The sequence below is a fragment of the Fistularia commersonii genome, chromosome 24 (genome assembly GCF_037954325.1).
Source record: "Fistularia commersonii isolate RoL2024-O1a breed Wild chromosome 24, RoL_Fcom_v1.0, whole genome shotgun sequence".
In the NCBI taxonomy this organism is placed as follows: Eukaryota; Metazoa; Chordata; class Actinopteri; order Syngnathiformes; family Fistulariidae; genus Fistularia; species Fistularia commersonii.
Window position 1 is genome coordinate 9456259 of NC_141307.1, and position 21512 is coordinate 9477770.

The window sequence follows — 21512 nt, forward strand, 5'->3', positions numbered from 1 at the left end:
TATTGAGGGGTAACACGCAGATCTACTGCACAGATAACCTCTGACAGCAGGTTAATGGCCCAGGAAACCCCCAAAGACGGCTGAAGACAGTTTGGAGCCGCTGAGAAGAGCGACGATACTGCGAACTCGGCGTGAAGGTGAGCTTGATTAGCTCGCAGCTGCTAACAGTGCTACCACGTGCTCTAACTAGCAAGCCATGGAGCGGCCAAGTAGATGGTCACAGCTAGTTTTTACCGGAGATGAGAAGCAGTATGAACTCTGGGAGACAAAATTCTTGGCCTACATGCGGCTGCAGGGGCTCAAAGACACAATTCTGAGTGAAACTCCAGAATTTGATGACGATGACGAGGAGGCGAAGGACAAGGAGCAGAATGAAATGGCCTATGCCCAGCTGATCCAGTTTTTAGATGACAAAAGTCTAGGCCTGGTCATGCGCGAAGCTGCAGATGATGGGAGAAAGGCACTGAAGATGCTACGAGAGTATTATGCAGGTAAAGGGAAGCCTCGCATTATAAACCTGTATACTGACCTGACAAAACTGCAGAAAGGAAGCAGTGAAAGCGTAACAGACTTTGTGATTAGGGCAGAGACTATAATCACGGTGCTAAGAAATGCAGAGGAAGTCATGAGTGATGATCTTCTCATAGCTATGGTGCTAAAGGGACTTCCAGAATCGTTCAAACCATTTGCAGTTCATGTGACTCAAAGTGAAGAAAAGCTCAAATTTGCTGATTTTAAAAGGAGATTGCGTTCACATGAAGACACTGAAAAACTCTGCGCTCATGTGTCAGATAATGCTATGAAAGTGAACACGAAAGTAAATGACACTCTGAGGGGCAATGACAAAAACACAATGGTGGATATGGTGTGCTTTAAATGTGGTGTGAAGGGGCACAAAGCAAGAACATGCCAAAGAAGACAGTGGTGCGGTTTTTGCAAAAGCTCGACGCACAGAGATGCAAACTGCAGGCGTCGTCTAACAAGTGAACAAGCGAGACAAGCCGCAGAGGGAGAGGGCAACACATCGTATGTTTTCTTGACCGAAGACCGGGGAGCGGACATCGTTCCAGAGCGTGGTGTGAAGATGAAAGGCCTAATGGTGGACGCTACTTCCCACATCATCACAGATGAGACAAAGTTCAAGAGCTTCGATGAGACTTTCAGAGCTGACACACACCATGTTGAGCTGGTAGACGGGACCAAGTGTCAAGGCGTGGGGAAGCAGCGGGGAGAGGCAGAGTCGATCCTCATAGATAGCAGAGGACGTCACCACACAGCAACACTGAGAAACATGCTGTTCATCCCTTCCTATCCACAGGACATTTTATCTGTGATGGCCACCACAGCAAGCGGAGCAACGGTAATCTTCAATGTAGGAAAAGACATGGTCAAAATGAGTGACGGTACTGTATTTCCTATTAATGTGCAGAACAAACTTTACTACCTATCTACAGCAGATGAAAGTAATGACAAATGCAAAGGGTGTTTTGATTTACAAACATGGCATGAAATTTTCGGCCATTTTAATTATAGCGATGTACAAAAGTTGACAAAAGTGGTTGATGGTATGGTAATCAAAGGGACAACTGAAAAACCTGTATCACCATGTGAAGTGTGTATTCAAGGGAAGTTTGTGCAGATCAGAAACAGAGAGCCTGATGCAAGAGCAACAGAGGTGTTTGATTTAGTGCATACAGATCTGGCAGGGCCAGTAGATCCCATATCTATAGATGGACACAGATTTGCATTGTCGTTTACTGATGATTATTCCAGTACAATTTTTGTGGACTTTCTCAAACAAAAGAGTGATACAGTGAGTGCCACAGAGAGATTCTTAGCAGACACTGCCCCTTATGGGAAGATTAAGTGTATGAGATCTGACAATGGTACTGAGTTTATGTCAAAAGAGTACCAAGGACTAATGACTAAACGGGGTATTAGACATGAAACGTCAGCGCCATACTCACCACACCAAAACGGGACAGCAGAGAGAAACTTTATTCGGACTTTATTCGACATGGCGTGGTGCATGTTACTAGGTAGCAACCTACCCAAAACATTGTGGACCTATGTAGTGCAGACAGCAGCAGTGGTCAAGAACCGATGCTTTAATAATTCAATAAGCAGACGGCTTACTTTATGTTGACGGGAAACAAAACCAAATGTGTCACAAATGCAAAAGTTTGGTGCTGTGTGCTATGCCTACAAGCACAACAAAAAGAAACTTGACTCATGAGGTGAGAAGGTAATTTTCATTGGATATGACAAAAATAGTCCAGCTTATTTTGTTTATTATCCAAATAGTGAAAGAGTACTAAAACACAGACTGCTAAAATTTGTCATCTCCAGAGCAATAAACCCAGATTGAGATGAGCTTAGACCAGGATGATGATCATCAGTTAGACTCAGGGAGACCAAACAGAAAGTCACATACAGAGGAAAGAGTGCAGGAACATATGGAAATGGGCAGCCCTGTATCTGACCGTGTGACACAGCCAACCAGTGCAGACAATGTGAGACAATCAACTAGAACCAAAAAGAAGCCCAGTTACTTAAATGGTTATGTGACTTGGGCTATTGACGATGACCAAGTGTTCACTAACATTGACTACTGTTATAGACTGGCGTGTGGTGTCCCACAGACATTTAAAGAGGCAAGGAGTTCACTTAATGCTGACAAGTGGATGAAAGCTATGGACAAAGAGATGGGGTCATTGAGAGAGAACAACATTCACCCTAACACAGCTACCCCAAGGCAAGTGTGCAGTAGGGGGAAGGTGGGTGTATGCACTAAAAAGAAATTAAGATAGCACAAACAAATATAAAGCGGGAGGCAAGGAGGCAAGGAGGCAAGGAGGCAAGGAGGCAAGGAGGCAAGGAGGCAAGGAGGCAAGGAGGCAAGGAGGCAAGGAGGCAAGGAGGCAAGGAGGCAAGGAGGCAAGGAGTGGTCTGAGCACCACAATCCCCCAGTGCCAGGCAGAGCGTGCCGCTGCCCTTTATAGGGATCTTGATTAGCGGCATCTACTGCAGCTGGCGCAGATTACAAATCGGGATCAGGTGTGAAACCCTGACAATGACACCAAATGGACGTAAAGACAGCCTATCTTCATGCACCCATAGATTGTGAGCTCTATGTAGAACAACCAGAAGGGTATGAAGTAACAAATACAAAACAGAAGCTAATGTGTAAACTCGAAAAGTCACTATACGGCCTTAAACAGGCAGGTCGTGATTGGAATCTGATGCTCCATTCTTACTTGATTGACAATGACTTTATACAGAATGAAGCAGATCATTGTGTCTATGTCAACGAAAACCAAAATGACAAAGTCATCATCATAATATGGGTAGATGATTTAATCATAGCTGTGAGTGATGAGGAAGTAATGACAGAGGTGAAAATCTTGCTGACAGCTAGATTTAAAATTATTTTCTGGGTATTGATTTTGATCAGTCAGAGGAGTGTGTTAAGATGTCACAAAGAGAATATGTGGAAAGGTAGCCCTACAGTATTGTCCAACACAAGAGATGCTGGCAGATGTTATGACAAAGCCTGCATCACAGTTTGAGTTGTTGAATTTTTCAAAGTTGAGTATTTTATTTTGATGTAAATGGGCAAAGATACCAATAATATGAGAGCAAGTGGGGGTGCTGTTAACTGAGAAATATGCTCTCAATTATTTTCCGTTTCATTTTGAAGGGCCAGTCCCAGCTTCCGGTCTGTCCGTTGTGTTTTTATTTGCTTGAAAATAAACGTAACCTCTTCCAGTTCTGCAAAGCATGAGACGTGTCACACATATTATTCCTCCGTAAAAGACCAAGCCGGTATTGAGGGGTAACACGCAGATCTACTGCTCAGATAACCTCTGACAACAGTTCTTATTCTTATATGTCTGATTGATTGGTAAACAGAGACAGTAGAAAATGTTATGGTGTATGCAAAGGCATGCGGAGGAATTACAAACAGCCAAAGAAACATCAGTTTATGTAATGGAAGATGATGATGATGATGAAGGATTGGTAATGTTTCAAGGAGGTCGTAGAGGACAAAGACCCCAGAGAGGGAGTACAGGAAGAATTAGATATCAGAGTGGAATTGAGAAAAGACAAAATAGACAGAGATGACTCATGTTGGCATTGTGGTAAAACAGGCCATTGGTCACGACAGTGTGGGCAAGAGCACCCTTACCAAGTGCACGCACCCCAACTCATTCAGGTGATGATGATGAAGAAGAGGAAGGACTAGAAAGTATAAATATAGCAAGTGCATGGGAACTACTGAATAATTTGACAGTAATAATACAGGAGCTTGCAAAACAGTTTTGACAAGAGCACTTCCAAAAATAAAATATTCAAACACAAAGATAAAAGTTCAAAGTGCCCATGGACACAGCAAAACACAAAAACTCACTGAAAAGATTAATATGACACATCCAAATACAAGCCGATCATGCCAAGTACAGATAATCATTGATCCAAGCAGTGGTGGGCTGTCAGGGCCTGCAAGGCCTTCTCTGCTGGCCCTAAGAAATATCTGAATCACAAACGTTAATTATATTTTATCCATGAATTTTTATTAAATAATTCCAAATGGTCGGTTCACTTCCTTTCATAGCTTTTCCCCTGGTTGTGCCGCTTCCAGACATATACTTTCATATTAACAATCACATTCCAGCCATAATTGGTTGTCAGGCAGGGTCAAAGTCAAAGGAATCTGCCTGTTGGGGGGCCTGCACAATCAGTTCTGCAAGCCCTTTACGCAAATAATAAGTGTTGATGACGCTGTTGCTTCAACCAATTAGATTTTGAGTTGGCGACATCAAAGCCTTCTAGCAGGCCATAGCAACATCAGCATATTCACACCCTCTGATTGCATAGTCAGAGAGTGGACAAGTGTATTAACGAGGAGAAGCGTACTCGCAAGCTGCGGACAGAAATATAGTTGTGTTTGTTTAATATTGGCATTGTCAACCCACAATGGCTGCAGGAGGAGAAGAAACGGATTCAGTTGCTCATATATTGTTAAAACTGTTTTCTAGATGGAGTTTTGAAGAAAAGCTGGGCATAGTAAAGAAAGCTTGGGTAACTCATAAGCTAGCGAACCTGTCACAACCAGGAAAAGGATTTGTTCGACATTTTCAAACCACAAACTACGACCGGTACCCCTGGGTCACAGGCTCCGAGTGTCACGACTCATTGGGTCCCCGGGCAAGCGGCACAGCAATCACAGCAATTATCCTCCGCACCTGGTGACCACACCGCACCAGGGAATAATCCCGCTAAACAGGCCTGAGTATAAAGGCGGACCCAAAGGTTCAGTCATTGTCTGATCTCATTAGGATAAGAAGTTCGTATTGTCCTCATCTCCACTTGTGTAGAAAGTCCCGGACTGAAAACCAATTAAACTACCTGCAATCCTACGTGCCTGTGTCTTTTTTTCAAAGAAGATGAGTTCAGCTGAGAGCAACTATGATATTGGGAATAGAAAGCTCCTGGCCATCAAGTTGGCTTTAGAAGAGTGGCGCCACTGGGTTGAGGGCGTTACCAACATCACTATCAGCCCAAGCAGCTGAAGTTATAGCATTGATAGAAACCTGCCAAGTAGCAGAAGGGATTGATGTAACAATTTACACTGATTGCCAATATGCCTATTCCACACTCTTTGTATTTGCAAAAATGTGGCAACAGCGAGGCATGGTGACGACTACAGGCAAAACAGTGACGCATGCAGCACTCTTAAGAAAACTGCTAGAAGTTATACTGCTCCCACGAAAATTAGAAGTAGTAAAATACAGAGCACATCACTCAGGAACAGATGATTTTACAAAAGGAAATGCCTTTGCTGACAAAATAGCAAAGGAAACAGAAAAACAAAAATACAGCATGCATGCTGAAAAACTATCTACCGCACCATCGTTAATTGACAATGATGTACTAAAAGATGCTCAGGAGAATGCGTCAGCTGCTGAAAGACAATCCTGGCTCAAGAGAGGAGCAACAGACTTCAATGGAATTTTGATGATAAATGAAAATGACCCATGGGCCTTGCCATGTGTCAACAGGAGGGATGGAGGTACTTACGTCAAAACACTTCTATACCATTATCCTAAATTCCTACTTAAAAAATTTGTGTGCACAATGTATAACATGCTTTAAAAATAATACTCAAGGAAACTAAGAACAAAGAAAGGAAGGTTTCCAGATCCACAATATCCTTTAGAAGTGATGGACATGGATTTTATTGAATTCAATTCTGTAGGAAAATATAGATATTGTTTGGTAATGATTGACAGCCACAGCAAATGGGTGGAAATTGCAACTATGACAGCGCAAAGACCAGACATCCCCCTCCCTTTTTTTGATATTTAATGTATTTTATTTCCTGAGTTGGCAACTTGCTCCTTTCCTCTCACTCACTGTTCGTAAGTATGTAGTACCACATTCCACCACAGGATGGCGTGAAACCAACTGTGATTAGTTTGCCGAGACGCGGTCACAGCATTAGTTCAGTGCTGTGTCGGCAGCAAAGAGGTTGGACGCCAGTAATGTGGCTAATGTCTGCGTTACAGGTAAAGAGTTATAACGACACGTAAATAGGTAAAAACGAGCGAAAGAGTCCCGGTGAAGTGAGTGAATGGCCGTTTAACTTGTAGGGTTGAGGTCAGCAGTAGCTTGGGTAGTGCTAATAGCATGCGATCGCTAGCCGCTAGCTAACTGTAGCCTCGTGGCGGGACTACTGTGTATTGGAGACGAGTGTCGGTTTGGAATGTGTGTAAATGTACGTGTACAGAGGGGAAATGGGAGCAATTGCTATACTGGTTTTGTAAATAAGGAAAACTGTGATTAGTTTGCCGAGACGCGGTCACAGCATTACAAAAGCTGATGCAGAAGCTGTAGTTAATCCTATCTGTAAATACATTCTGCCAACCCATGGCATACTGCAGAGAATAAATGAAGTAGTACACAATGGGTCAAGTTATGGACATTGACTTAAAGAGACATTGTTCTTATCATCCACAAACTGCAGGGTTAGTGGAAAGAACAAATGAAACAGTAAAAAACAGACTAAGAAAATGTATGGAACATACAGGAAAGACATGGCGAGAGTGCATATATATGGTAAAAATGTATATGCACATAGTTACCACAGTGAATGGTTTGACACCATTATAGATAGTACATGGTGGACCATTCAGGTTACCGATGACACATCCAGACCTAGAGAAGGCCCACACAGAAGAAACTTAGTGGAATACATTAGAAATACACGAAGGCAACGAGATGTAACAGACGCAAATGATCTGCCTGAATCTCAATCTGCTCCACAGGTGAAGGTCCGAGTTGGTGATTGGATCTTCGTGAAAGTCATAAAGAGAAGCTGTTGGAGTTCAGCACGCTGGGAAGGACCATTCCAAGTACTTCTGACCACGCCGACTGCAGTGAAAACTGCGGAACGATCCACTTGGATTCATAATCACACTGTAAGGTACTCCCTGTTGATCCTACTAACACTGGCTAGAGGAGAAGGCTGACTACAAAGGGGAGTAAGAAGGATAGTCTTACTCGTCTCAGGCAACAGCTGCATTTGTGAAGAAACCACCAGATCCCTAACCGTTTAGGTTGGAAGGATCCAGGATGAGCCCTCCAAAACAGGAGCACCCAACCCAGCAGGAGAAGGCAGAGACAAACAATGACAAGTCTGATGAGTAAAGAAGGACCTATCTCAAACTTATAAAAAACTATGAAATGAGAACAATGCTCCTCACTGTAACAGTCTCTGGTGGCAATTGATAAATATAACAGCAGGAGACCAAACTGATTGCTATGTTTGTACTGTAATGCCACTATCAGTGTCTCCTAACCCGTCTATACAACCTCATCCAACTAATGAAAGTGAAGGTCTGAAGTGGAGATGTGAAGCACAGCTGACAGATGATCATCAGTGAGAGGATCTATACCTGGATTTTGTAAACTTCATCATTGAAAATGTTTGTTCACAAATGTAGGTAGAGCCAAAGAGAACAAACATCTTCTGAGCATGTCTCCTAATGTTTGGAAAGTTCTCCTCCTTGAGAGAAGAGTAGAAATCCAGCAGAGATCCTGACTTAAAGTGCTCTGCCAGTACTACATCAGACTGCAGGTCAATGAGTTCCAGCTGAAAATCACTGGGTGCCTCATCCACACGGAAGGTAAAGAGAGAAGAAATCATGTGCATGTCATCCTCCATTGTTCTAAGATCCTCAAATCGCCTTGAAAACTCACCATACAATGCTCCTCACATGGATGAGTACCTGCAGAGGTTATCAGCTGAAGGTGTGACTTCTTTCAGGGTCAGCATGTGAGTGAGAGTGTTGCTCTCCTGTTGTCTTGAAAGCAACTGTATCTTTCTCATGAAAGCCTTCACCAGGCTGTGCATTTCATGCACAAAAAGGCCCTTGCCTTGCAGCTTGGTGTTCAGTTCATTCATCAGTGCAGTCACATCAACAGCAAATGCAAAATCTGCCATCCTGTCCTCATCTGCAAGCTCTGGGATGGCCTTGCCTTTTGTCTCACAAAACTCCTGGATTTCTGCTTTCAGATCCCAGACTCTTTTTAGCACTTTGCCCAGGCTGAGCCATCTCATAGAAGTGTGGTAGCCAATGTCACTGTGCTCACTCTCATGCTCCTCCAGAAGTGTTATAAACTGTCTGTGATTCAGTGCCCGCGCCCTGATGAAGTTAACTCTTATAGTAACAACATCGATAACATGGTTAATTTTTAGCACTGATGTGCACAACACATGTTGGTGTAAAATACAATGTAAAAATACCAATTTCTGATCAGGGTTAATTTCAGTCACTTTATCCTGCATGCGTTTTAAAAGTCCGACATTTCTCCCTGTAAGATTTGGACAACCGTCCTTGGTGACACCTGCCAGTCTGTCCCATTTCAGTCCCAACGTGTCCATACAAGCATTTACCTCAGTGAAGAGATCGCTCCCTGTCGTCATCCCTTTTAACGACCGCATTGCTGCCAGCTCCTCCGTAATCTTGAAGTCCGGCGCTATCCCACGGACAAATACGAGTAGCTGGGCTGTGTCGCGGACATCACAACTCTCGTCCAAAGCCAAGGAGAAAACGTCAAAACTTGGCACTTCACGTTGCAACTGTAGCTCCAGATTCCCCGCAATGTCCTCGATCCTTCTCGTCACGGTTCGCCTGGACAGCGGGACTTGCTCAAATGCCGCTTTTTTTCAGGGCATATTAGTGCTGCAGAGTCTACCAAGCACTCTTTCACAAACTCCCCCTCTGCGAATGGCTTGCTGTTTTTGGCTATTTTGTGGGATATCACGAAGCTGGTCTTGGTTGCTGCATCCCTGGATGTATGAAGCTTGGTAAAAAAGCCTTGCTGCGTTTGCAGCTTGGCTAGCAAAGCTTCCAATGTCCGCGTTCTTTCGTCATCAGTCAGGTTTTTATATTTCTCTGCATGTTTCGTCTGGTAATGCCGACTCAAATTGTAGTCCTTAAACACGACGATCTGCTCCCCGCAAACTAAACACACAGCTTTACCTCCAACTTCAGTAAATAAATACTTAGCTGTCCAATTTTTGTTGAAAATCCTACATTCGGCATCTACCTTTCTCTTTTTAGCCTGAGCGGATATTTTTGAGAGCGAAAATTGTCTTCTTGTGATTCAATCGCGCGCATGTCTTGATATTCGCATTACGTCATTATGTGCGTGAATTAAGAAAAAAAACAACAACTTCAGAATAAAAGCAGTGCAGCTTTAGCCCATGAATGAGGTGAAATTGGAAAGTATGTTTATTTTGTAATTTCCAATTAACCTTACACTGGCGGTCAGAGTCAACCAAAGGTATGTGGCCCGGGCCATACAATGCCCAGGTCTGTTATACAAGGTATGCTCAGGCATTTCCTACAAAGGACCAAAAGTCAGTTACAGTTGCCAAAGTATTGTGGGAAAGTACTTTGTTCATTATGGACTACCCGCTAGAATACATTCAGACCCAGGTAGAGATTTTGAAAGCCGCCTCATAAAAAAACTCTTATCCATGCTTGGAGTAAGAAAGTCGCACACCTCACCTTATCATCCGCAAGGTGATGCTCAACCAGAACATTTCAACAGAACACTTCTCTCAATGCTTGGAACTCTTGAAAATGTGCAGAAACAAAACTGGAGTCAACATATCAGTCAGTTAGTACATGCGTATAATTGCACTAAAAATTAGTCCACTGGATATTCCCCATACTACTTAATGTTCGGGCGCAATGCCAGATTGCCTGTTGACCTCTGTTTTGGTACAGCTCTCGACGGTAATTCAGAGACGTCTCACCTACAGTATGTGGACAAAATGAGAAAAGAACTCCAAAAAGCTTACCATTTAGCTGCAGAGTGTGCAACCAAGAGCCATCTGAGAAACAAAACCTGTTATGATCAATGAGTAAGAGACCAACCTCTACAAGAAGAGTCCTCATAAGAAATGTTGGCCTAACTGGGAAACAAACTACAAGATAGATGGAAATCCACACCCTATATTGTGATTAAAAAGTTTTCCAACTTACCTGTATACAGAGTCAAACCCGAACAAGGAACTGGAAGTGTCAAAACTCAACACAGAGACCACCTTCTACAAATTGGTTATCTTGTCAGGATTCCAGATAATTCTGAACAAACTAAAAGAGTCAGAACACCAGTTACCAGGAGACAACATACTCTAAGACATCAAACACATCCCCAAAATGATCAGACATCTGACATCTCTTCAAACTCTGAATCTGAGTATGAGTGTGTCTACGAGTGCCCAACCTATGATAAGGTCAGGAAACCACTGTCCATACCAGACCGAACCACCCCAGAGCATACTTCCTTTGAAAATTTCCCCTCATCTGAGAGTGAACCGGAGGTGGAGAAAGTACATTCTGTCAGTTCACAGGAAGAGGAATATCAGTCCTCCAACGAGGAAGCAGATACTAATGATACAGCTGAAGACACTGATGTGGAGTTGAGAACTCAAACGAGCCCTAGAAGCAGAAAGTCAACGCGTGAAGTAAAACCAGTGATCCGCTTGACCTATGATAAACCTGGAACTCAAGCTGGGGAACCTGTGACTATTGTGCACCAGAGCATGGTCATTCACTTGAACCTCAGTGCCAGAGGAAACCCTGATCTTGTGAAACATCCTGAAACATGCCCCTACAGATCTAAGTCTAAACAGTACAGTTAGATGAGGACATCTACACCTTTTAGAAGGGGGAGGATGTAGCCCGTCTAAAATTTCATTACAGACCATACAGGCTAAAATGTAAAGATGTTTTAACATTTAAGTAAAATTAAATAAGACTGAAATGGCTGTAAAACATTTAATATTTCATGTTTAAAATGTGTTCATAAATGGTTAAAAACAAGGTTTAATCTTATCTAAGGTTGTTGTCATTTATTTGGGAATCGTGCTTTTAATCGCCACAAGCTTGTGTGAAACGTACAGCTCAACATGTGCTTTTGTTTGCATCCGAACTTGTTAAGTGTCAATATGGTATTTTCTTGAATTGTATTGGTTGATGTACACTTAGTGTCCAATCCCATGCGTGAGGGCGGGATCTGAATGAGGAAGGCAATAGAACATCTAGGCGCGAGGCATTCGACTGCTGCGATTGCCGAGGGAAGTTTGTGAAGCTAAGCTGAAAGGAGAATGGTCATAAAACATTGTGGATGCAGAGTCTACGTTGCTGTTTTCGACTATTTAACCCTGTGATGAGTGAGTACTCGATGTATATGATTTTTATGCTTAGACGATATGTTTAAGTGCACATATGCGATGCTAATCGAGCGTTAGCATTGTTAGCATTTTACCGCGAGTTAATTTCATACTCTGTATGAAAAGTATATGAGCTTGGAATTGGAGACCTTTGATGCTCAGTGGACCGAGAGGAATTCTCTGGACGTTTCTGCTGAGGCTTAACCGATGAGTTTCACCGAGTGCACTTCGTGATGCTGTGATGCCAAGTCATTGCTAACCCGTTTGCCGAGAGAGAATCGCATGGTGATGGACAACATTTGACTATCCATTGCTTCAACACCAAAAGGATTAGTGAGTACATCAAAGCACATGCATTTTATTTTGGGGCTTGTGAACAAGTGAAACAGACATTTTCTGTTTTTCTGGTCCAACGATCCCGAGCATCGAATCAGGCCTGCCACGATTGAACTTTCTGAGAAAAACAAAAAGGACTTTAAGGTTATGGTTTTCGAACTGGACTGAACTTGAAGGGATGTACATGGTTTTTGAATATGTTTATGTAGTTGCAAAGCGACAAAATCTCAAATGAACGCACTACCAATTTTATTTAATTTTTCTTTCTTTTAATTTTGTGAAACTAAACTTTAAATTTGTACGTAAAGAGATCTGTCTTTGTCTTCATTCATATTTTATCCTTAGGAGATGGAGGCACCGCTATAATCAAAAAGCATAAATAAGTTAAAGTTATGAAAAAATTAGGTAGGTATAATTGTTTCTCCTGTTTACCATTGAAAATTTCATCTAAGTAACATTCCCAGGGCCCAAATCATTGTACTATCACTGCATTAACTAAGAGGTTGATACCTAGCTACTTGGGTTGGGTGCTACACTACTCTAACCAAAAATCATCAGACACTCTTTACCTTAGGCTACAGCCTAAGGCTAAAGCCTAAGGTAAAGAGGGAGCTATCAAAGGCCATACCAGGACTCGTATGCACGGCAGGACCGTTAATGACAAGAGAAAGAGAAAATTAAATAAAATACACATGGAAAAAGGAAGAAGACTACAGATGCAGTATTTGCGCCGAGAATGCTCATAAAGATAATACAGAGAAGGCCGGTGGGAGCCGCATTGCCTTTTTGTACACCTTGAAAAGTCGTACGACAGGTTGCCAAGAGAGGAGCTCTGGTATCCTATGAGGAAGTCGGGAGCGGCAGAGAAGTGTGTTACACTGGTGCAGGACATGTATGCTAGCTGGGAGACAGTGGTGCGGTGTGCTGTAAGACGGGACCAGAGAAGTTCAAGGTGGAAGCGGGACTCTGTCGGGGATAGGCCCTGAGCCCCTTCTTGTTCGCAACGGTGATGGATGAGGGTAGACGTGAATCTCCACGGACCGTGACCTTTGCAGATGCCGTTGTGATCTGTAGTGAGAGCAGAAAACAGGTGGAGGTCAAGATAAGATAAGATAAGACCTCCGTCTCGCCCTGGAGACGGAGGTCCCGGTGGAGGCCGATGTTCCTGCTTTACAGAAAACAACATGGCTGATGCATCTTCCGCATCTGCCCAGTCACGTGGTGCACGGCCCCTCGACAGGACGCCGAACCATCAAAGTAAACCCAAGACTTCAACAACCAGACTCCTAGGAATATGATGAATGAATGGGGAAAAATGAAAGAGAGCCAAAGGTTGAAGCGCTGACTACTGGCGACCGCAAAGGAGCAGAGACGAGTATAAAAACAAGCGGGGAGGGCATCGAAGAGGATGAAGAGTTCAAAGGCAGTGGGTCCTGATGACGTACCGTACATGTGGAGGCATGGAAGTGTCTAGGAGAGCCAGTGGTACGTAGGTTAGCGGCTGGATTACTCAACAGCGAGAGGCACAAACGAGAGAAAAAGAAATTCAGCACACATGGAGAAATACTGTACAGGGATGACGAGAAAGGCGGCGAGCGACGGACGGAGGCGGCGAGACAACGGAAAGTAACCGAACAAGGTAAGGCGGGGAACTATGACTGAGCGCGTGTCGCGCCGGGCTTGACGGTGACTCTGGTGGGACAGACACAAGGGAATGAGCGGCGTGTGTCCGTGTGTGAAATACTGGCGCTCTTGAGAGACAGCACCTCCTGCTGTTGACAGAGGGGACGAACATAAAAAAGCTTACGGCACCTGGTATTCCCAGGCGGTCTCCCATCCAAGTACTAACCAGGCCCGACCCTGCTTGGCTTCCGAGATCAGACGAGATCGGGCGTGTTCAGGGTGGTATGGCCGTAAACGTGAGAGGCCCGCGCGGAAGGGCACTTTATAAGCAGCCGTCCTCTGTCCTTTCCACCTCCAGTCATTCCCACATCTGTCAGGAGCTCCTTCTATTTAGTCGCCATGATTACAGCCAGTGGCGCCCAAGGCTACTCGAACCGAACATCATCAGACACTTTTTACCTTCGGCTGCAGCCTAAGGTAAAGGGGGAGCTGCCAAAGGCCATACCAGGACTGGTATGCACGGCGGGACACTTCATGACAAGAGAAAGAGAAAAATAAATAAAATAAACATGGAAAAAAGGACGAGTACCACAGATGCAGTATTTGCGCCCAGAATGCTCATAGACAAGTACAGAGGGGGCCGGCGGGAGCCGCATTGCCTTTTTGTACACCTAGAAAAGGCCGACGACAGGTTGCCAAGAGAGGAGCTCTGGTATCCTATGAGGAAGTCTGGAGCGGCAGAGAAGTGTGTTACACTGGTGCAGGACATGTATGCTAGCTGGGAGACAGTGGTGCGTGCGGTGTGCTGTAAGACGGTACCAGAGAAGTTCAAGGTGGAAGCGGGACTCCGTCGGGGATAGGCCCTGAGCCCCTTCTTGTTCGCAATGGTGACGCACGGGCGGGCTGACGGATGAGGGTAGACATGAATCTCCACGGACCGTGACCTTCGCAGATGCCGTTGTGATCTGTAGTGAGAGCAGAAAACAGGTGGAGGTCGAGATAAGATAAGATAAGATAAGATAAGATAAGATAAGATAAGAACAACTTTATTAATCCCGAAGGAAACTGTTGTGCCAGAGTTCCAGAAAATATAACAGTAATAAATAATAAAAGGCAGAATTAGAAATCAAAATAAACTATAAACTGTAAAGTGTCTCTGTGAAACTATAGAGAGGTGGGGGTATGCTCTGGAAAGGAGAGGAACGAAAGTTAGTCGCAGCAAGACAGCATACATGTGTGGGGATGAGAGGAACTCGGGTGGAACGGTGAGGCTACAGGGAGTGGAGATCAAGAAGCAGGAGCATTTCAGGGACTTGGACACTCTGGATTGTTTTCTGGCCCGATCGTAAATCCACGCTTTCGCGGTGCACCTGCCATGTGCAACGACAACTCCCTGGTTGGGTCACAGCCCGGCCAGGGAGGGTGGGCGCGCGCGACCATAAACAGTGAACCCGGCCTCCAGCGATACAGACTTGCTCTTGAACAGCACGACAGGGGAGGGCGCGGCCACAGTCCCCCACTACCAGAAATTATGCAGTCGAGATTCCCACATTTGGGGAATTCGCAGGGGTCAGCACAGCCGCAGTGCAATGGCTGAGCCTCGCCCTGGGTGAACCACCTTCTTGATCATGGTATCTCCCCTGCCAGGTAAGTATGAGTCGTCCCGCGCACGGACCGCTTTCACACGCACGCCGTTCTCAGTCGGGGGGGAACCCACGCGGACTCTTCCGGGAGCTCACACGCGATCCCTCTCCCGCGCGCACACACACACACACGCGCATACGCGCACACACGCACACGCGCACACACGCACACACACAAACACACTCCGTCAAAAAACCGTCAACTCTGAGTTCTGACGGGCTGGGACGCCGAAAACGACACGGACGCTTCAATTTTCACGAAGAAGTCAGAGGACAACCGGAACACGTTCCGTCCGTCCTCCTGATGCCGCGAGGGGTTTCTGCCGCTCTACGACCGGGAGAACTTCCCCCTGAGCCCAGTCTGACACAGTCTATCGGGGGCAATCCATCCGTTTCAAATGCGATCCATTTAGGCTCAGTTCTGGTCCATAGTGGGATTTTATCGGGCTGCACGGGGCGAATGGTAGGGACAGGGTTTCAGGCAGACACGCTCGTGTGTCGCTATCTACCGCTCCCTACCGGCAGAAACAGCGGGGACAGTGTCGCTGGTCACGCAGGGCACAGACAAGATCTGGATCCCGTGTGTGTCGGTTACGTATGACGTTGTTGGAGGCCACGGCAACCTTGACATCGGACACAGAAGCGGGGGGGTGCACCGTTCCCGGAGATACGAAGCGCGGAGTGGACGGAGCAAGCCCCTATTCCATCTCGCTATTCCAAAAATCAATTTAATATTTGGTCCCCAGATAGGGGACGTATCAGATATTAAACTGATAGGAACAGATACTACACTTGATCTTAGCCAAAAGGCCAAGAAGCGATAGCCCCGCGCCCTCGCTCGACGCCAGCGCATTCCCCGCACCGTCAGCTTCACTCACGACTTCATACTAGAAACAACATGGCTAAAGCATCTTCCGCATCTGCCCGGTCACGTGGTGCACGCCCCCCCGACAGGACGCCGAAGCATCAAAGTAAACCCAGGACATCAACAACCAGACTCTTGGAATCGTTTCCCCTTCAAATCCACCTGGAATGTGGCAAAAAGTCGCCCGTGAGGAGAAAAGACACAGGTGGAAACGGGACGTTTGCACCGCTCACGATACACTGGGCTGCAAACGGGCGCCATCTTGTGAACCCGTCCGGTTACCGCATTGTTGCGACCAGCTCTCACAGAGACTCGTTGCTCATCGCCGGGAAACACAATTCAAAAAACGTCACGAACACAAGACAACAGTAAAATGGATTTAAATCCACATTTACATTTAATTACATTCATGTTTTCGTCACTACCAGCAGAACAATTTTTAAACACGACGGTAAATCATCTCGTCCCGTGGCGAACACCCACTGGACCCCGGCACCCCAAACAGCCTTCGACGGCCTTGAACGCTAACCCCGCCCCGCACCGGCTAATACCGGCTGTTACGACGACTGCTGGTCCGGACGGAGCCGATCGCGCTCGGTTAGACCACCGCTTTTTCGTTGTCGTTTGAGTCGCCAACATTCAATTACCGACGCGCTCCGAGGCAAGATGGCGGAAGACCGCGAGCTAGTCTGTTTGGCTAGCGGAGCGGCTTAGTTAGCCTTACCTCAGCTCACGAAATCTGTGACGTCGTCGAGATTTCTCGGCCGAAAGGCCCTAAATTACCGTCAAAAATCACCGGGAGTTGCTTCGCGGTTGTTATAAACACGGTCAATTCGGTTGTAGGTCCAGAAATCGTCACTATTCTCTGTAAAAGTGAACTTACGTCGCGGGGCTGGACAGCGCTCTTGACCGGGAACACATCGTGGAACCCCGGAGCCTTCAGGGACCGACATAAACGGCCATAAACTCTTCGGTTCAATTCTACTTCGAACTATTTAAATTAATTCTACTTCAAACTATATGAATTAATTCTAATTCTAACCATATGAATTAACTGTACTTTAAATTATGAATTAAGAAAAGAGATGTAGGACCTGTGGAATCCCCTCCGTGGACACTTTCATCCCGAGTCCCGCTTCTCTGTACTCTTATACTGGCATTCTGTGGCTTAACTGATGCCAGACCACCATCGATGACATGCAGAGGTTTTTAAATGCACTGAATGGAGAGAAGTTCTGACACACTGTTGATGAATCAGGTCCAAGTCCAGTCACCCAGCAGCCCAGGAGTCTCCTTCTGTGCGCCGGTCTGCTCCAAGACCTCCAACATCATCCCCGTCTGCAGGAAAACAAAGAACCACAGGACCCTGGGTACAGATCTCCCATCCTGGCTCTGTAGGAGTGACTGACGTCCTCTGAGCACCTTGTTGTTCTTTCTTACCTGAGATCCAACACCGACCCGCCCTGGCCCCCTGCTGTTCACCTAGAGTGAGCAGGACCAGAGGAGATGCCGTGATAATGAGCACTGTTGTGCAACTTGAAAGTCCTAGAAAGTGACATCTGGACATCTGGAGCTCATCTGAATATAAACCACAGCGGGTAAAAACACAAACACATAAGCTGCACTTGTCTGTAAACTGCAGGTGTTCACATTGTAACGAGATATTTACACATTAACCTTTTTTTTTTTAATTTTAATTAGATACATACTGTTAACATTTGCAAATATGTCCTGGAAAAGCAGTGCCTGTAACACGGCTGATGGAAAATGTTCATAATGAATAAAACAAGGAAAAGTTCATCCATTTTTTATCCCCACTTTGTCCCAATCCGAGTCATTTTTGGCTTTGAACATTTCACTCTCTGTTGCTATTCAACTATGAGAGACAGTGCTGGGGTTAAAGAGATTTAATAAATTAACTGGTAAATTCTTCAGTAAAATAAGTATTTGGTTACCAATAAACAAGATATCACAGAGCTCCCACAGACCTGTCACTTCTTTTCTAAGATGCCCCTCTGTTCTCCACACCTTACCTGTATTAATGGCACCTGTTTGAACTGGTTACCAGGATAGAAGACACCTGTCCACAACCTCAAACCGTCACACTCCAAACTCAATCAGGCCAAGACCAAAGAGCTGTCTAAGGACACCATAAACAAAAATGTAAACCGGCACCAGGCTGGGAAGACTGAATCTGGACTAGTAAAGCAGCTTGGTGTGAAGACATCAACTGTGGGAGCAATTATTAGAAGATGGAAGACATACAAGACCACTAATAATCTCCCTCCATCTTGGGCTCCACACAAGAGCTCACCCCGAGGGCTCAAAATGATGAGACGCCCACAGGGGGACCTAGAGAATAAGCCGCAGAGAGCTGGGACCAAAGTAATAAAGGCTACCATCAGTAACACACTACGCCGCCAGGTACTCAAACCCTGAAGTGCCGAAGGTGTCTCTCTACTGAGATAGTATGTGTCCCATCACGTCGTCTAAATTTACTGGAGGGCATTTGGATGATCCAAAAGAGGACTATGAATGTCCTATGGTCAGATGAAGCCAAAATATAACTTTTTAGTAAAAGCTAAGTGTGTCGTAGCTGGGGGAAGGAATGCTGAATCGCATTCAAAATAACACCATTGCCAGTGTGAAGCATTGCTTTGGGGCTGTTTTTCTACAAAGGGACCAAACGACTGATCAGAAAGGCTGAAAGGAAAGAATTAATGCGGCCATGGATTCTGAGATTTGGAGTGAAAATCTCCTTCCATTTGCAGGAGCATTGAAGATGAAACGTGGCTGGGTTTCAGTATGACAATGATCCCAAACACACCGCCCGGGCAATGAAGGAGTGGCTTTGTAGGCAGGATCTACAAGAGGTAAGAGGTCTGCATGGAGGAATGGGCCAAACTACCAGCAACAGTGTGTAAAAACCCTGTGAATACATCAAGGGTAGGCAAACCCTTCAGCCGAAGGGGATATTCAAATCTTCGTACTTTTTAAGACCTTAAAACACTTTATAGCCTTGCCTTTGACACTTTATGGTTTTATTTGTATTTCTTATTCTCCCTCCTTCCGACTATTATTTATTATTGTTATGTTTTACTTGAAACTCTGGCACAACAATTTCCTTTGGGATAAATAAAGTTGTTCTTATTCTTAAACAGGCCACATCTGGCCCATCAAAGATTGGTACAGAATTCATGCTTGATATGTATGATTGGATCAACGAATGTGGGAGCTCAAACTGGAGATTATCAATTTTTGGAGCTACTTCAGAACTCTTGAGAATTTATCCTGAACTGAATAACACGGATTGGCTTTGTTATTTCACATTTACTGTGGACCTACTGACACACATGAATGAGCTGGACGTGAAGATCCAACCGAAAAAACGGTTTGTGAATGAAATGCAAGCAAATGTCAGAGCCTTCAAAACCAAGTTGGTTTTATTTTCAAAGCAAATATCAAAAGAGTCTGATATGTACTGTTCACAAATACATTTTTTGTTTTACATGTATCATATTGTCAAATTTTAAAAGTCAATCCGGCCCCTGAGCCAAAAAGTTTGCCCGCCCCTGGAATACCTTATGAAGACTTTTCAGAAAACCTTTGACCTGTCATTGCCAGCAAAAGGTATATCAGAAAGTATTGCAATGAATGTTTATTCCTGACCAACTACTTATTCTCCATCATTATGTCCAAATAAGTTTGTTAAAAATCAGACAATGAGATTTTCTGTCTCTCATCGTTGAAGTATACCAATAATGAAAATGAAAGACCTCTATCATGTTTTTAAGTGGGAGAACTTGCACAATTGTTGGCTGACTAAATACTGTTTTGCCCCACTTTATCTGGATACTGGGCACTGAAACCTTTTCAAATCAACATTTTAAAATGAGCTGATTTCAACTGTAATGATCATTTTGATCTTATTTTCATCAAATTGTCAAATATTCAAATACAACATTCAAGTTTTTAGTTTCACCTATGAACAGAGTGATGGCAATCAGCACCAACAACACACTGAAGTCTCACAGCACCTTGACTGGACTGAAAATCAATGTCAAAATTAAGCTATGACAAACAGTGAACCTCTGCGTGAATTCTGTCCTCTTTAAACATATCTTGAACCCCCGGTGCATGTCTTTGTGATAACAAGTCTTAACTTCTCACTCCAAACTTACCTGAAACACAATAACAAATAAAATCTTCAAAGGGTACAGAAGAGACCTGCATGTTTTATTCCTCAACCGAGCCAAGGCTTCTTAATCCATCCCCACATCTGTCATATGGGAGGCCTTCAACCTCTTCCAAGTGCATGAAACCACCACAAACCTGGTCAGAAGCTTCCTCCAGCATTTCTTCTTCTGTAAAATAACCACAGAGTACAAAACATGGTGATCATTGGAAGTGGGCTTCAGGGCAGGCTGCGTCACATCCCCTCTAGCCTTTACCATGGCAATGGAGATGATCACCGGTGCATCTCGGTGGAACGACGGAGGGGAGCTACTGCAGGCTTGACAGCGGCTGCCTCCGATTCGTGCCTCCAAATAATTATTGGAAAAGCCCCCCAGTACAAAAGTCAAAGAACATGAAATGACCACCTAGATCCCCACCATCACTTCTATCAAATGCCAGCTGGAGAAGCTTCACTCCAACACTACCTGGGGAAGAAGAAGTTGGAAGCCAACAAGTGTCAAGCATAAGGCCCTGACCCTGGCATTCAAAACCACCTCAGGAACAGGTCCAGCATATCTGAACAAAATGATAAGACCTTATGCTCCCGGCAGAGAGCTGCGTTCCTCTAATACAAACCTACTAGCAGTACCTTTTGCTCGCTCTAAGCGATCTCAGGCAAAACTGTTCTCAGTTCTACTACCTCAGTGGTGGAACAAACTTCCAGAAGCAACAAGACTAGCATCATCTATCTCAACATTCAAGAAACAGGTAAAAACTGTTCTCTTTCAGGACTTTTTACTGCGCTGATGCCCCAAGTCAGGTGAGGCAGCAAGTTAGGCTATGCAGTGTCTGTGTGTGTGTGTGTGTGTGTACGTTTGTGTATGTCTTTGTCAAAAAAAAACAAAAAAAAAAAGCTCACTAACCCACGCTTACTGTTCTGTATATTTCATGTGCATCATGTATTTTGCAGGTGTATTTGCAAGTGTATTTGCAGTCCCTATGTCCTCTATTGTAAGTCGCTTTGGATAAAAGCGTCTGCCAAATGCAATGTAATGTAATGTAATGATTTATGGACGTAGTGAGAGAGGATATGAAGGTAGTTAGTGTGAGAGAGGAG

General features: G+C 44.7%; 2 non-coding genes and 1 pseudogene across 2 annotated transcripts; all 3 read right to left on the reverse strand.

Moving 5' to 3' along the window:
- Window positions 1–13888: 13888 nt before the first annotated feature.
- Window positions 13889–14007, reverse strand: LOC147220344 (5S ribosomal RNA). Its single transcript, XR_015108409.1, has one exon. It is a non-coding gene; the product is annotated as a 5S ribosomal RNA (ribosomal RNA).
- Window positions 14008–15202: 1195 nt separating this feature from the next.
- On the reverse strand, window positions 15203–15366 carry LOC147220345 (U1 spliceosomal RNA). Its single transcript, XR_015108229.1, has one exon. It is a non-coding gene; the product is annotated as a U1 spliceosomal RNA (small nuclear RNA).
- A 633-nt stretch (window positions 15367–15999) lies between these two features.
- LOC147220346 (U2 spliceosomal RNA) lies at window positions 16000–16176 on the reverse strand (annotated as a pseudogene).
- Between the last annotated feature and the right edge of the window lie 5336 nt (window positions 16177–21512).